Source organism: Salvia miltiorrhiza, chromosome 4 (genome assembly GCF_028751815.1).
Source record: "Salvia miltiorrhiza cultivar Shanhuang (shh) chromosome 4, IMPLAD_Smil_shh, whole genome shotgun sequence".
Classification (NCBI taxonomy): domain Eukaryota; kingdom Viridiplantae; phylum Streptophyta; class Magnoliopsida; order Lamiales; family Lamiaceae; genus Salvia; species Salvia miltiorrhiza.
In genome coordinates, this window is record NC_080390.1 from 44538598 (window position 1) to 44555498 (window position 16901).

A 16901-nucleotide genomic window follows, 5' to 3' on the forward strand; every position below is an offset into this window, starting at 1 on the left:
GCTTCTAGCGAGCCAGTATCACAACGAGGCCCCAAGGCCAAAAGCCAGCAAAAAGAGACAAGGGAAAATAGAAGAAGACGGAAGAGTCGTCCAGCAAGCAACAAAGAGTAGTCACGACCATGGAAAACATAGTCAAAGTTGTGGATGTTTTCTCCCAAAATTCAACGGGACCTCGTCGTCTCCATCCTCATGGGCAAACATACGTCGCAAATGAATCCCGCGTTGGAGTTTCACCTGAGTGTGGTTGCGCAAATTCCACGTCGCCGAGGACTTTAATTTTAAGTGTTGTAGTGTTTTATCTTTATTTTCATGTTATTTTAATTTTTAATAAATGTAAGATTTTATTTTTATTTTAATGTAATTATAATTTTTAATTAATATAATGTAGAATTTAATTTTAATGAAATTTATATTGTTAATTTAATGTTTAATTTAATTTTAAAATATACTTAAATGAAAATAAAATAAAAAAATAATAAGTAAAATTTAAGAAGTCAAATATAGAAAGTCTGGTTGTGAAGAAGGGGCTGAGAATGATGGAAAAGCAGTTGAGAGGGCCTTGAGGAGGCCTCAGCTAGTGCTCCAAGGGTGTAGGCGTTATAAATGTGGTAAGTTGAATATAGACGTCTCACTAATAATGTAGTATGAATTAGTACTTGACGTCATAAATGTGATAGGGTCGACCACCGCCCTATTCCACTTCAATTATAGGCAAAGCCCATTCAAAATCATTATATAATTGAAAACATGCAAGCACTACACATAAAATAAGTTTATTTTTGAATTCGCTCTGAAATTTTATGAATTTATAAAGAAAATTTATGAATTAAAAAAAAGAGAAATTTTCACCATCTACACAATTTGAACCCTAGGCAAAGTCATCAATTCATAATAAAATAAAAATAGTTGAATGTATTTTGAGTAGATGAAAAGTTCCACCTAAAAAATAATAATGATAATTAATTATATTGTGAGTGGAGAAATGACTCAATCTGTCATGTGATGGGATATTATCCATAAATAGGAATGAACTAATTTTTATGGGCGTCCCAAAATAACAAAAATGAACTATTTTTTATGGGCGGAGAAAGTAATATACTTAACTTATTTGAACCACTCCCTAGTCCTTATATATAGGGAAGAGTTAGGATACAAATCTTTTTTAAAATACAAACTACCGTAAATTTTCGTGATCTAAGCACTGACGATTCCTGATTTATTTTAAAATGTCACTATATTTAATAAATAATATTTTTACCACAATTCAATTTTGAATCTTATATCAAAATGAATATAATATAGAATAACTACTAGACTATTTGATAAATTAAAACAATTAAGGATATTAATTATATCAAACTTGTGAGAATTTGCAATTTCATAACACTAATAATATATACAAACAAAATGCATATACGCACACTAAGATTGATATATTTATGTATTGGAATGATACGGCTATATGTTTCCATTTATATATTTACATGAACTCTAATAAAGAGGACGTATTATGAAGAATGAACGAAAGGAAAATCCAGGAATACTTCACTCAAGGACGCCAAAAAGGACCATATCCATATATATAAATATTTAGAAGGCATTTAATACAAACATGAATGTTCGTCTGGATTTTTCACTTTCCGAAATATTTATTTATTATTTTTCGTTTTTAAAATCCAAGTCCAAATTCGTGAACTAAGAAGGAATATTTGTTCAACGACACAAGAAGCATCTCTTCCATACTCTCATCACAACCAGGATTCATTCCTAAGACGATCCAGAGCCACCGTCATCACAATCGTCAACATGAAATAACGGTCCTTTTCTCTCATCTCACTTAATTCTAAAATTAATTACTAATTACACACTAAAATTTGACGAACCGTAACAAAATTTCGAGGCCTCAACATGGACGCCAGATTTTTTCTATACAAAAGTAACAGTTGATGATTTAAATAAATATTTCTGAGTCCCAAACATTTTTAATAAAGAAGGCATATATAGTTAGTCATATTTGTAGGGGTGGAAATTTGGGTCGGGACGGATACCCGTTGAGTACCCGACCCGAAAATAAGCCAAAAGTAGCACTGATACCCGTGTCGTTTTATAAAATCGGATATCCTAATACCCGAGTGCGGATGCTCAATCCGGGTATTCGGGTACCCAATTATCCAATCTAGCTATTAAAATTAATGTTTTAGTATAAGTCCTACTTTCTATAGCCTAAGTAGCATGTTTAATTGGGACAGCAAGCGGTGCGAACTCCTGTCTGCAAACAGTAAGGTTCAGGGTTCAAATCCCACCGCTCCTCCTCCCCCCCTCCCCCCCAAAAAAAGTAGCATGTTTAATTAAGGATAAATGGATTGATGGACATTTCAACATTTTAAAATTAATGTTTTTTATTTGTTGATGAGTTTCTTTTATCCTAAATAATTTTTATTTTATTGGTTACGATTCATGAAGGATGAAATTTATAAAACGAAAAATAAAAAATAAACGATGGGTAGGCATTTTTATAACCCTTAATTTAATACATAAAATCCTAAATATATAACCATAAAAAATATGCGGGTAATCGGGTATACCCAATGGATAGTCGGGTATACCCGTTAATTACCCGGAAAATACTAGCATGATCTACCTGGTACCGTTCCGCACCCATAAAATATCAGATATTGGGTACCCAATAACCGATCACTTATCGGGTTGGATTCAGGTAACCCGGTACCCGACAACCCGAATTTCCGTCCCTACATATTTGCCCCAAAAAATTCTAAATATTTAAATAAATCAAAACTGATTATACTAATATGTATGAAGTTGGCTCATGTGTAATGCTCACCACCAGTAACAATGGTCCGAGTAAAAAAATAAAAAAATATCCGGATAAGCATGCAGTTTAATGAAGACATTATCTCTTTGTTTTAAGGGATTATGGCAAAAAAAAAATACACAAACTTTAAAAAAAGTTGTAATTTTTACCTGAATTTTTGCCAGAGCAGAGCAGAAATGAATGCCAGAGCAGAGCAAAGAGATTGCCAGAGCAGAGCTGATGAGAATGCCAGAGCAGAGCACACAGTCCAGTGTAGAGCTGAACAGATAGTCAGAGCAGAGCTTATTTCCCGAGATAGAGCAAAGCAAATCCAGAGCAGAGCTAGGTCCCAGAGCTGGCTGAAGTACAGAGCAGAGCTAAACGGTCCAGAGCAGAGCAGAATTGATAGCCAGAGCAGAGCTAACTTCCAGAACCAGAGCAAAGCACATCCAGAGCAGAGCTATGTTCCAGAGCTGCCTGAAATCCAGAGCAGAACTATGTTCCAGAGCTGAGCTAACTTCAGAGCCAGAGCAGAGCTATGATCCATAGCAGGCTGCAGTCCAGAGCAGAGCTAAACGGTCCAAAGCAGAGCAGAGCTGGACTTTGCTCTGCCGACTTGATCACAACAGCTCACTGGCAGTGTGCGCGGTTTTTTGGTAGGCAGCAAGGATGTTTACGGCGACGGCGTATAACCGGCCGTGTAACTTCCCTTTCTGCTTATTGTGCCGTAAGTCTTTTTCTGTTTGCTTGGTTTTTGTTTTGGGCATTTGGCGACGGCGTCTCACCGGCCTTTTGCCTCCCTCTGTTTGCTTGGTTTTCGTTTTGGGCATTTGGCGACGGCGTCTCACCGACCTTTTGCCTACTGAGTTGTTTTGGTTTTTTGTTTTGGTCTTTGTTTTTGGTTTTGTTGGTTTTGAGCCGGATTTGTTTGGGGACGATGGTTAGGCCGGAGTTCCTAAAACTTTCCCTTCCGCTCTTGCTTTTCTTGTTGGTTTCGTTGGTCGTCTTGACGGGTACTCTTTTTCCTTCATACGGTTTTTCCCTTTGGGTTTTCCGTAGGAAGGTTTTAATGAGGCTTGGCCCTTAGTCTGCTTTCTTGTGCTTTCAAGGGTTTTTAGGTCTTTTTTGTTTTTTACTTTTTATATATAATCATAATTTAATTAATTTCATAATAATGAAAGTTCATGCGAAAATTGCAACTTTTTTCAAAATTCGTGTATTTTTTGGCCATAACCCCTTGTTTTAATTGTCTTTTATGTTTTTTTTAAGAAGTGGAAATATATTAAGAGGAATCAGAAAGAACAATCTCTAGAAGCCAATCCGGAAAATCGGCCTTCCAAAGAATTACATCAGAAAATAAAAAAGAACGCCGAGCAAGCTCGTGAGCAGCTCCGTTTACGTCACGACGCATATGAAGAAAATCCACCACAACATGCTGACGGGCGTGAGCGAAAACCTCCCAAAGCTCTTCGCAAAGTGAATCCGAACCTTGATTTTTATCAGATAAAACATGCACTGCCAAAAGTGAGTCGGAAAACATCACCACCGGTCCAAAATCATTCTCCAAACAGAAATCCACCGCAACCATCAACGCATGTAACTCACCCATAAGCACGGTAGCGGTGCTGCCCAAAGTTCGGCAGCCCGCCATCTTAATCAGTCCCGCTGAGTCACGAACCACAAACCCCATGCCAATCCTGTCACAGCCCACTATCCCAATGACGGGTTAACCGGGGTTATGACTTGGGGTGAACAATAAGAAATGGAAATGGACAATTACTTAACATTAAAGTATATGAAAATGTCACTCATAGATAAAATGCTAGGATCATATATGATTATTTGGATACTTATAACACATACACATAAATGAGAACTGATTAAGGTGGTTTACCCAATAACACGTGTCACAATTTCATAACATAAAGTTATCCTAATCAAAGTGTTTTGCAGCGGAAAACGTGTGAGATATACATATGAAGATGTATACTCAAGGTTACATTTCTTGAAATGTCAAAGGAACACCCGCTCAACATCATTCCATTCCATCAACTGCTCAACCTGCACATTTAGAAATACATGCAGGGCTGAGTATAAAAATACTCAGTGGGCATAGCCGAAAATACATTCATGCATACATATATAAATTGAACTGCCATAACAGTAACACACAGGGGTTTTCTTAAATGACCTGCGCTTACTAAAATATTTCTTTCATTTTCATAAAGTCGATCGACCGATCATTTTCCTTCATATGATCCATATCTGTTCCTTTCTGTCACGCGCCGGGAAGGAGGCCTCCTTACCACGGACGCCAAGACCGGTCGCAAGCGACTCGCGGTCTCCATGAGTGTACACGTTAACCCTAGCTAGCGACCTTTGTCTAGCATAGGATCCCAATTGGATTTCCTTTAAAGTTGGCGAACCATCACAGATAGGATACATATAAAAACATAAACATTTTTGGCAGTCAATCATTTCATTTCATAAACATTTCATTTTCATTTCATAAGAGTCATTTATCATTTGGGCATAATAATAAACTGAAATTAACAGTTAAAATCATCTCATGCATATATTCGTATAAGAGGCCTACGACACGCAGGGGATCTCTATATACGTATAGTAAAAGTAATGCCCACCTGGATAGGCAAAGCCTGAAGATCATAATCACATAACCTGTCTTGGGAAAGCAGTGCTAATCCCCTTGATGCTCGAAGCCTACAAGAAATCTATTCTCAATAGGTCTCCTTGAATCTAATCTTAAGTCATGGTGTAGTGCGTAAAATTCTATGATTCACTTAGCCGGGTTTTCAAAATTTAATGAATAAATAATGAAAATAATTCTCTTGAGTTAAGAACACCAACAATATCCTTACTCATCGTTCTTTAATAATTGGATTTATAATTAAAACCAATTAAATACTTTTATTGCAAAATAAATGCAATTTCATGTCATGCTTAGCATATAATAAGTAATTTACTTAAAATATGCACATAATAATAATTTAATATTATTATGAAAACTAGTTTTTGAAAATAATTAATCAAACTAATTAATAGTTCAATTAATTAAAACAGAGAAGCCCAATTAATTTAATTAATCAAGACAGCCCAAAGTTTTAAAATAAAACTGACCCAATTAGGATTTAAAATAAGGCCCAGTTGAATTAAACTAATCAGCCCAACTGATAAATAAATAAAGGCCCAACTGTTTAATAAAATAAAAACCGGCCCAACCACTCCATTAAAAACGGCCCAAGTCAATTTAATTTAAAAATCGGCCCATCAGGCCCAACCTCAAGTCCTACCTAGCCCAACTCTCCACCCTTCTTCTCCTTCCTCCCTAGCTGCGCCCCCTCTCCCCCATTTCGTCTCTCTCTCTCTATTTCACAGTCACTCCCCACGCACACACACACACGCTGCAGCAGCGACCGCCGGCGATACCGCGCCGCCGCTGCCGCCTGACACCCCCGCAGAACTCTCCCTCTCCCTCAAAGCTCACGACTGCTCGCCTCTCTCCTCGAAACTGCTCGGACTTCACGGCCGCTGGAGCTCGCCGGAGCAAGCGGCGGTAACCACTGCCCCTCGGTTCTCCCTTCTCTCGGTTCAAAACAGAGGATCACCGCCTCCGTCCATCTCTCTCTCACCGTGGTTGGAAGGTAGCGGCAGAGCCGCCGTGCCCTAGCCCTCTCCTCTCTGACTTCCGCCAACGAGCAGCGGAAGCCGCTCTCTTCCCCGATTCCGGCGAGTAGCAGCGATAAGCTGCCGCTCCACCGTTCTCCGCTCAGATCTCCTCCTTGGCGACGACGGAACGCCGCCGCCTCCCTCGGCCTCTCTCTCGGCCTTTCGGCGACAGCAGCCAAGCCACCATCGCCGACACCCTCAGCTGTACCCAGCCCATCTCTCCCTCTCTGAAACTTCCGGCGACAGCAGTAGACGGAGCAGACTGCCGCCGCCGTCCTGACCTCCCTCCACCTCTCGACTCTAAGCCACACGAGGTGAACTCTTCTTCCTTACCCAACTCGACACAGCAGCCCATAGTTGAAAGTAAACTCATAAAAATTCTTTCTTTAAAACATTATGCTTTGTTTAGAAACGAAAATAGTAGCTCTTATTCAAAACACATGTATCTCATATATGCAAGATGATGAAATGATTATGTACATACATATATGTATAATGCATTGAATGCGTAGCATAGCGATGATCGGTGCGAATACTATGTAGAAGGAAATAGGCATAGTTGTTCAAGATGAAACCTTTTGAAATGATCTGTTCTTGTTGGTTTTCCTCTTGAGTTGTTTGCTTGCTTTTGATGGGGACGATGGCTGATGAGGATTTTTCTGAAATACATTTGTATTCTTCAACAAATGCAGGGTGAAACATGAAGAGGATGGGGAAAATTGAAGCTAAGATTTACCTTGAATAATGGCAGAAAATGCATGGAGTTCTCCTACTTGCTCTTCTCGTGGAGTTAGTGAAGAATGGTGAAGTGAGTTGCTGCCTTGAATCATTAAAAGAGGAAGATTGACAGCTACTTCTCCTATGACAGCAAGAAAGGGGCTGCAAGTGGAGTGTAGGGTGGTTGGAAAGGAAATGGATAGGTGGAAAGGGTGTAAAGTGTGAGTGGAAAGGAAATTGGGTAGGGGTGTTGGTATTTGGTGTACTTGTATCTTACAAATGTGTGTATATGTCTATGTATAAATGACTGCCAATGTAACTTTCTTTATTGTATAATGCATGGATAATAGATGTAGTAAAATTGTAATGGGAATGTAATTAAATCCTTGGTGCATTTATAAAAGGAATTCCTTTCGAATCTTGCTAATTAAAAGGTCGTGAAAAATGCTTGAATGTTTAAATTAAATAAATATGCAATGCATATAAATTTAATAACTAAATTTACAAATGTTTTTGTAAATCACTTTTGTTGGAATTAAAAATAAATTCTTTTTCTCAATCCGGCGTGAATCATCTTAAATCTAAGTTCAAAATTATTTTAAACTTAGCTCGAGGAAACGGGGTATTACATCCCTCCCTCCTTATAAAAATTCCGTCCTCGGAATTGCATATCTGGTATTCTATCTTGTGATACTAGTCATTCGTTTCATTCATCTCTTTTGTGGCCTTTTCCATCCTGTGATGGTTCCACTACATGACGAGAACAATATTATTGCCTCGTATAACTTGAATCTTGCGATCAAGTATCTGGACTGATTTCTCATCACAACTTAGGTCCTGGCTAGGACTACTTTATCTTGCTTAATCACATGCTTTCTTAATTGCGAGGTGCTATACGTATTGTATACATCCACAATGCTTGGTGGCAGAGCCAATTTATAGGCTACAAAGGCCTAACTTATTTAGGATCTCGAAAGGTCCTATATAACGGGGTCGTAACTTGCCCCTCTTTCCGAAACGTTTAACTCCCTTTGAGGGAGAGACTTTGAGGAAAACTCGATCCCCAACATTAAATTCTAATTCCAATCGGCGTTTATCGGCGTAAGACTTTTGTCTATCTTGAGTTTCTTTGATTCTTTGCTTGATGTGTTTGACTTTCTCAATTATCTATTGGACCAGTTCAGGACCTAACAACATTCTTTTACCCACTTCATCTTAGTAAAGTGGTGAACTACCTTAATTGTTTCCTTCGTCCTAAGTCACCTTCTCAGATTTGACTAGGGAATTCTAATCATCAAACTTTTCTCATCATCTTGGTAACTTTCACTTAAAGATTAATGGCACTCCTTCTGCCATGTAAACTCATTTTCAAATGATTATTTAATGGGGTTTCTAAGTTTCCATTGTGGTGGCGTTCCAACTTTATTCTTGCTGTAGCTTCTGGCACTTTAGCCAAAGCATTCACTCTCTTAGCTTGAGCCTACTAGCTTTGGGGTTGGGTTATACCTTAAGTTTAGTTCTAGTGCTTTCCTTCCATTTCCTTTTTCTTTATCTCCATCTTGAGGTGGTATACATATCTTGTTTGTGCGTGAACTTTTTCCTTCTCCAATTGTTGTAGTGACTCGGTGGTGAGAGTCTCGTTCATTGCTTGTTCCTTCATAATATCTCCCTAGTTTACTAGGGAATTTGAAAATCTCATGCCGCGATTCATTTACGAACTTCTTTACGCATTTCTCATTATTCATTTATAAATGACTTAAATAAGCATTTTAAACTCCATTAAAAAGGAATTGATTTAAAACATTTTAATCCTTTTAAAATCCATACTCATAAAGCCTTAACTCATGCTCTATCTCATATTCTATCTCTTTACTCATCTCTATATAAACTCTCCACTCATCTCAAATCCTTAAGTTCAAGGATAGGTTTCAAGAAAATCATGGTACTAAGTCTCGATTTATCTCTCATATAAGGCTCGTCTAATCTCATTCAACACATAGACAACACAATCACATAAGGCACATAAGAAAACACAATCAAACATTATCAAAACATGCTCTGTTTTTACACTGACTCAACTTTCAAATCTAACCTGTTCTTACTCCGACACCTCCTGGACTCGAGACTCATACCAAAAGAAAGGTCTTCGAGTCTATTTTCATATAAAAAAAATAGAGTCAAAAACTCCCAGTATTGTAGGAGATATGACTGTTTTACTACAGTCTACCATATTCAGCAGTTTTGAGCAATCGAAAACTTGGATTTTTGAAAAATAGTAAATGTTGTCAAACTGAGCTCAAATTTTGTGGATATCTAGATAACACAATAAGGTTAATACCATAAAATTTTGGAAAGCTAGATCACACAGGAAGCTACTGAAATGAATGACTCTTTCCCCTGCTCTCTGAAACTCTCGGTAGTAATGTGCAGTTTCGGTTTTGTATTTTATAAAAATAGTAAACGAAGTCCAAATGACTTGAAATTTTACCGATGTTCTCAAGACTCATGTAGAGACTTGGTATAAAATTTTCAAAGCTTTTTGACATTGAAAAACCGTCGATCACAGTAGGTCAGTAGGCCTACGAAATTCACCAAAATCTCATCTCAAACTCTTAAAATACTCAACTCAACATTCCTTCAAGGAAACTCATCAAAGCTCATTTTAAACACATATAACACTCACAAACATTCAGGCACATTATAATGCTCATCATACTCAAATCTTGACTCTCTTCTTACATCATAACCTCAAATCTCTAGTAAAACGTTTCAATGAACGCATCATTAAAATTCTCTTTTCATTTTCATGCACAAAATTACTCAATTATTCAAACATGATCTCATTCATCATATAAATCATTATACACATATAGATTTCCTTTTATCATGTACTAAACTCTAATGAAACTTCATGTATCATCATAAAACTCTTAGTAAAACATGATAAACTTTCACATAATGGTCATAAAGCAATTAAACCTCATTTTATCAATCATCGACTTCTCAAAATACGAAAACTCAAAAACTCATATAAACTGAACTAAGTCAAAAATTTTCTTAGCCAACAAAAGACTTACTCAAACATAATTATACACTAATATCATGCTCAAATACATATATCTTAAGCCAAAATCACTTTAATAACACATAGGCAAAAAGTCCTAATTTTTATTAAACTGAACTCTTTTGAAAATATCACTAATCATGTATAACCTATTGATCAAATCATAGATCTAACATCCTAGGTTACCAATTAGCACAAATCAACATCATAAAGCAAGATCACATATAGATACACATGTATGTCATCTTCTTCTTCAAACTAACACTTTTCATATTTCACCTCTCAACCTCAAGCTTTAATCTCATCCATCATTAATCATCTAGATCATCTCATAAACTCAAATTCATCATCAATACATCAATTGATCCATAGGATCTCAACATCCCAATTTTAGGTAAACTAACCTAATAGAAAAATCTATATCTCATGGCTAATCATCAAGATATTCATATATATTAACTCAATAATCATCAATCATCATATAACTCAAGCCAATTCAAGAAAACAAACAACAAAATTTCGTAGGGTTTCAAGCCCCTAATTTTCGAAAATTTCATAGAAATAAGTTGGGTGATTTTCTTGCTCAATCATGATCATATACTCGCATATAACATCATACAATCTAGATCTATAAAATAAGAATCACTTACCCAAGTTTCTCACCAAAACTCATATTTTCTCACTCTAGCTTGGAAGCCTTTCTTCAATGATTCTCTTGAATATAAGTAGCTAGGATGTGTTTATGGAAGATTTTAGAGTGGATTGAGGTGTTTTGTAAATTTAAATTTTTTTTTTTTTTTTGGAAGCTTCGAAGGTCTCTTCAGTGGAGGAAAATGGAGGAAAGTGAGAGAAAGAGGGAGAGAGGTGTTGGTCGAAAATGATGAGTGAGGAATGAGAGAGGATTTTGCAAGATTGTAAATGATATTGTGATCTTTAAAGAGGATTTTGTAATCTTAAGGAAATATTGGCAATTAATGCCTTGATCTCTCTAATCTCTACACTCTCTCAATAATCTCTACACTTGGTAAATTGTGGTATTTAGTCACATGGTAGGGAAATTAAAGTAATAGTGTGAGAAGGGTGATTAAAAATAAATCACAATAACTATGGAAATGTACTCATTAATAAAATACCAATACATAATTATTCATGTGACCACATAAAATAATTATAGCACTAATATTAGTGCACTCACTCAATTATAATATTCCTCTCATAGGAAAAATAATTTTAAAACAAAATATATGCTTGGAAATATTTTCATTAACCAACATTCTTTGATTTCTCGGTAAAAATAAACTGCACTTGCTTTAGAAACTTAATTAAAATTTCAAGTGCTAATATCCTCAAATAAAAATCATAATAACTTGCTCACAATGACATACGTAACAAAACTCACATAATCAATCAGTCACGTAATTTCACATAATATCACGTCAAAGCAGTCGGCAAACACAGACAAACTAGACGTCTCTCCGACCGATTTTTTTTTTTTTTTACTCTTTCTTTCTCGACTCTATTTCCAACTCATTATTCCTATTTTCTTAATAGGACAATCAATCTCTCTGACATCTCAGTACTCTCAATAGTGTTAAGACACTATCTCACAACATAGGGAAAAGTACGGAGTGTTACATGTACTATCAAATTTAGATAAAATTCATGACTTCATGCATAATTTAAAATTCAGGTGGCTCATATAAATACACTTAACTCACCAATTAAAACTTATGCACCACATTTATAAAAATTTTCCTTTAACTAAGCACATTAAAACACATATATAATGATTAAATCACATCAGATAAATCAAACCAGTTTTTATTATAAATGGATGCCGAATCCTAATTATTAATAATTAAGCCCTTAATCAGGGATTAAAAGTCGGGGTATGACATACTATCCACTTTAAAAGAAATTTCGTCACGAAATTTGTACCACAGAAAATAATTCTGGGTACTTCTCATTCATGCTAGAATCGAGTTCCCACATCACCTTTTCTTGATCATAGTGCTTCCAAAGAACTATTACTAAGGGTATCGACTTATTCCTTAGTACTTTAACTTTCCGATTTAGAATAGATTCGGGTCTCTCCTCATATCAATTGGATTCCTAATTCCAATTTATATACACGAGATTTACTTGAGAATAAGTTCACTCGTCCTTTTGCGGCGGTTCATTTTGCTCCTACCTCATTCCTAGGGCTCATCTACGGGGTATTCTTTTTTCCAAAGACTAAAATAGTCATCAACCCATTTCTTGTTACCTATCACATGAATAACACTTTCCTATGAATTTATCTTAAAACTATCATAGACCAATTAACTTAAGTCCTCGTACTCGAACACTATATTACGGTCTTAGCTTGGACTCTGAATTTCTATCATAATGAGTGGTCGATATCATTTATAGGACAAAAACTAATCTCAACCAATCACAATGAGACACAATTATATGAAGTCATAGTTTGGGTAGTATACTATATCGGTAGACTAACATTTCTTGGTCTTATCAAACAAGGGGATCTATTATGACAACTCACGAGTTGCAAGGCTCAAACTCAACACAACATCAAAACAAGGTGTTGTAGAAATTGTTCAAGAGAATCAAAAGAATGACCAGAGGGTATGAAATGATTAACTACTAGGTCGAACAAAATGACCTCGAGTATGAACCCATCTGGCTTTTCAACCGAAAGTTGAAACACATGGGTTTTCAACCCAAAAGACGTCTACTGAGATTTGGATCATGTGGACTGGCCAGGTCCAACATCATCACCTCCCAGTCACACGGGAAACATCGTCCCGAACTTGAAGGGCCATGAACATACTATACATAACAAAACATAAGTTCATTATGACAATTAAACTTATCTTAAGGTTCCCTATCCTATTGATCTCAAACCCCAAACCTCTCTTAAGACATATACACACAGACATACGTACACAGGCAAAATACTATATTCATAAAATCTATCCTGTAGCAAAAGTCGATTTGATATTCCGTCGTACTTGAACATTTGAACGTAGAGACTATGGTTCAACCTTTGATGCAACATTTACCTTGAATTCGTCGCGTATCGTCATTCTGTGTTTTTCCTTTACCTCGTACATATCTTTCCATTCCTCTTTGTAGTTCAAAAGAATCATTGTTTTCTTGAGGGAGCTGAAATGCTCTAAGTTCTCTTTCATTCTTCTACTTCATCACCTTAAGAATCTAGATTGTAGAGATATCCTACTAATCTAGTAGTCTATGTTCTTTTAAAATTGTGATCATGCAACTTATAGCAATCTATGTTCTCCGGGAAAACATATGTCACTTTTCTATCATTCATCTGATCATAACATCATAGACTGCGAAAATATGCCATGAAAGGCAAAACATTCAACATTTCATCATAACATGCTCTTCACATAAACATATTCATGAAGCATTTTAGAACATTAACATCTTTAAAACGTTGAAACTGCAGTTACCTTCTTTCCTTGATTGAGCACGATGCAATGGAGTGTTGAGCGGTGCCATATGAACCCATGTAAGTCTAAAGAATCAAACTAGACTCGACTCTTTAGAATAAGGTTTCTAGGGTCAGAGCGAACGAACCGCTCTGATACCACTCTGTCACAGCCCACTATCCCAATGACGGGTTAACCGGGGTTATGACTTGGGGTGAACAATAAGAAATGGAAATGGACAATTACTTAACATTAAAGTATATGAAAATGTCACTCATAGATAAAATGCTAGGATCATATATGATTATTTGGATACTTATAACACATACACATAAATGAGAACTGATTAAGGTGGTTTACCCAATAACACGTGTCACAATTTCATAACATAAAGTTATCCTAATCAAAGTGTTTTGCAGCGGAAAACGTGTGAGATATACATATGAAGATGTATACTCAAGGTTACATTTCTTGAAATGTCAAAGGAACACCCGCTCAACATCATTCCATTCCATCAACTGCTCAACCTGCACATTTAGAAATACATGCAGGGCTGAGTATAAAAATACTCAGTGGGCATAGCCGAAAATACATTCATGCATACATATATAAATTGAACTGCCATAACAGTAACACACAGGGGTTTTCTTAAATGACCTGCGCTTACTAAAATATTTCTTTCATTTTCATAAAGTCGATCGACCGATCATTTTCCTTCATATGATCCATATCTGTTCCTTTCTGTCACGCGCCGGGAAGGAGGCCTCCTTACCACGGACGCCAAGACCGGTCGCAAGCGACTCGCGGTCTCCATGAGTGTACACGTTAACCCTAGCTAGCGACCTTTGTCTAGCATAGGATCCCAATTGGATTTCCTTTAAAGTTGGCGAACCATCACAGATAGGATACATATAAAAACATAAACATTTTTGGCAGTCAATCATTTCATTTCATAAACATTTCATTTTCATTTCATAAGAGTCATTTATCATTTGGGCATAATAATAAACTGAAATTAACAGTTAAAATCATCTCATGCATATATTCGTATAAGAGGCCTACGACACGCAGGGGATCTCTATATACGTATAGTAAAAGTAATGCCCACCTGGATAGGCAAAGCCTGAAGATCATAATCACATAACCTGTCTTGGGAAAGCAGTGCTAATCCCCTTGATGCTCGAAGCCTACAAGAAATCTATTCTCAATAGGTCTCCTTGAATCTAATCTTAAGTCATGGTGTAGTGCGTAAAATTCTATGATTCACTTAGCCGGGTTTTCAAAATTTAATGAATAAATAATGAAAATAATTCTCTTGAGTTAAGAACACCAACAATATCCTTACTCATCGTTCTTTAATAATTGGATTTATAATTAAAACCAATTAAATACTTTTATTGCAAAATAAATGCAATTTCATGTCATGCTTAGCATATAATAAGTAATTTACTTAAAATATGCACATAATAATAATTTAATATTATTATGAAAACTAGTTTTTGAAAATAATTAATCAAACTAATTAATAGTTCAATTAATTAAAACAGAGAAGCCCAATTAATTTAATTAATCAAGACAGCCCAAAGTTTTAAAATAAAACTGACCCAATTAGGATTTAAAATAAGGCCCAGTTGAATTAAACTAATCAGCCCAACTGATAAATAAATAAAGGCCCAACTGTTTAATAAAATAAAAACCGGCCCAACCACTCCATTAAAAACGGCCCAAGTCAATTTAATTTAAAAATCGGCCCATCAGGCCCAACCTCAAGTCCTACCTAGCCCAACTCTCCACCCTTCTTCTCCTTCCTCCCTAGCTGCGCCCCCTCTCCCCCATTTCGTCTCTCTCTCTCTATTTCACAGTCACTCCCCACGCACACACACACACGCTGCAGCAGCGACCGCCGGCGATACCGCGCCGCCGCTGCCGCCTGACACCCCCGCAGAACTCTCCCTCTCCCTCAAAGCTCACGACTGCTCGCCTCTCTCCTCGAAACTGCTCGGACTTCACGGCCGCTGGAGCTCGCCGGAGCAAGCGGCGGTAACCACTGCCCCTCGGTTCTCCCTTCTCTCGGTTCAAAACAGAGGATCACCGCCTCCGTCCATCTCTCTCTCACCGTGGTTGGAAGGTAGCGGCAGAGCCGCCGTGCCCTAGCCCTCTCCTCTCTGACTTCCGCCAACGAGCAGCGGAAGCCGCTCTCTTCCCCGATTCCGGCGAGTAGCAGCGATAAGCTGCCGCTCCACCGTTCTCCGCTCAGATCTCCTCCTTGGCGACGACGGAACGCCGCCGCCTCCCTCGGCCTCTCTCTCGGCCTTTCGGCGACAGCAGCCAAGCCACCATCGCCGACACCCTCAGCTGTACCCAGCCCATCTCTCCCTCTCTGAAACTTCCGGCGACAGCAGTAGACGGAGCAGACTGCCGCCGCCGTCCTGACCTCCCTCCACCTCTCGACTCTAAGCCACACGAGGTGAACTCTTCTTCCTTACCCAACTCGACACAGCAGCCCATAGTTGAAAGTAAACTCATAAAAATTCTTTCTTTAAAACATTATGCTTTGTTTAGAAACGAAAATAGTAGCTCTTATTCAAAACACATGTATCTCATATATGCAAGATGATGAAATGATTATGTACATACATATATGTATAATGCATTGAATGCGTAGCATAGCGATGATCGGTGCGAATACTATGTAGAAGGAAATAGGCATAGTTGTTCAAGATGAAACCTTTTGAAATGATCTGTTCTTGTTGGTTTTCCTCTTGAGTTGTTTGCTTGCTTTTGATGGGGACGATGGCTGATGAGGATTTTTCTGAAATACATTTGTATTCTTCAACAAATGCAGGGTGAAACATGAAGAGGATGGGGAAAATTGAAGCTAAGATTTACCTTGAATAATGGCAGAAAATGCATGGAGTTCTCCTACTTGCTCTTCTCGTGGAGTTAGTGAAGAATGGTGAAGTGAGTTGCTGCCTTGAATCATTAAAAGAGGAAGATTGACAGCTACTTCTCCTATGACAGCAAGAAAGGGGCTGCAAGTGGAGTGTAGGGTGGTTGGAAAGGAAATGGATAGGTGGAAAGGGTGTAAAGTGTGAGTGGAAAGGAAATTGGGTAGGGGTGTTGGTATTTGGTGTACTTGTATCTTACAAATGTGTGTATATGTCTA

The 16901-nt window shown here is 37.3% G+C and overlaps 2 long non-coding RNA genes across 2 annotated transcripts; both read right to left on the bottom strand.

The window, feature by feature from the left end:
- Positions 1 to 4623: 4623 nt before the first annotated feature.
- LOC131021951 (uncharacterized) lies at positions 4624 to 7297 on the bottom strand. Its single transcript, XR_009101101.1, has 4 exons — positions 7236 to 7297; positions 7075 to 7158; positions 5455 to 5533; positions 4624 to 4873 (listed from the first exon to the last, which is right to left on the bottom strand). It is a non-coding gene; the product is annotated as an uncharacterized LOC131021951 (long non-coding RNA).
- Positions 7298 to 13582: 6285 nt separating this feature from the next.
- Positions 13583 to 16686, bottom strand: LOC131021947 (uncharacterized). Its single transcript, XR_009101097.1, has 4 exons — positions 16625 to 16686; positions 16464 to 16547; positions 14844 to 14922; positions 13583 to 14262 (listed from the first exon to the last, which is right to left on the bottom strand). It is a non-coding gene; the product is annotated as an uncharacterized LOC131021947 (long non-coding RNA).
- Positions 16687 to 16901: the final 215 nt, after the last annotated feature.